We start from the raw sequence: 1,209 nt of genomic DNA on the forward strand, positions 1-1,209 counted from the left end.
TCCTACTTATTTTCATGTTCGACCTGCTAGAATGTCTTGAGTGCAGGTTGCTACACATTATTTTCAAGTAGGGTGATTAAATATATATATATTTTAGAATAGTATTTATTTATTTATTCGGTTAGTTCGTTATTTGGTTGGTTAATTGGTCAATATTTGGTTATTTAGTTATTTGGTTTGTTGTTGATTTAGTTGGTTGATTTAGTTATCTCATTTTTTATTTAGTTTGTTTTTTATGTATCCAAAAATTATTATTAATATTAATTATTATTATTATTATTATTATTAGGGGTGGAAGAACGATGCCTCATCGTAATCGTTAGATTATTTGATTAATCAATAGATCCTTAGTTCCTGCACTAATTAGCTAAAACTTTATGTATAATAATTATAAAAGCTGTCACTTTAAATTTTATGTTAACCACACATTTACATGTGAATTGTCTGCAATACTGTAAGACACATTTCAACAAATAATTTTCTTGATCTGTGCTCCTTTTTATTATTTGAGAGCTCAGATTCTGGCTGTAGTGTAAATGCAATTCAGATATAAGCACAATGGATCTCACTTTTGGTTGTAGAGTCAATTTCCTCAAATAAACATTTGCAGTATGTGTGCATGACATGATTCTCAGCTTAATAGCAGTATGGCGAGAGAGTCCAGAGGTTGTAAGCTGTGAGTTTCTCAGTTTGACAGGTCAGACAGCATTAGTGTTGGCTGACATGTGCTAGAGCTCGCTGTGCCGGATCCTCCAGCAAACACACACAAAAATCATCATTCTTCCATCAGCACAGGGTTGCCAGGCGAGGTATGACAACCTGGCTGTTTTATCATGTCATATCCTTTATCACATCAGCAGACAATTTCCGACCCACCATCTCCCAGTCTTATCTACATCCATGATTTCCTTCCCTATTGAACACGGCAGTTTTCACTCCCGTTGAGTTTGAGAGATATGACTGTATCGTTCACTGCATGTGTGAAGACCTCAGGGTTTAACTGTATGTGAATGTCACGTCTTTTACTGTCACTTTACACTGTTGCTTCATTAATTACTTTATTGGATCAGTTCATTCAGACATTTTAGCTGTACTTTTTAAATTAATATTTGCTAATTATGTTTGCAATACTATTGCTCATATTTCAGGTTAGTGATTTGAACACACTTATGGTGCACCGTTTATGCGACGACGTGAATGGACATAAAA

This window comes from Scardinius erythrophthalmus, assembly GCF_964197995.2.
Source record: "Scardinius erythrophthalmus genome assembly, chromosome: 22".
Lineage (NCBI taxonomy): Eukaryota > Metazoa > Chordata > Actinopteri > Cypriniformes > Leuciscidae > Scardinius > Scardinius erythrophthalmus.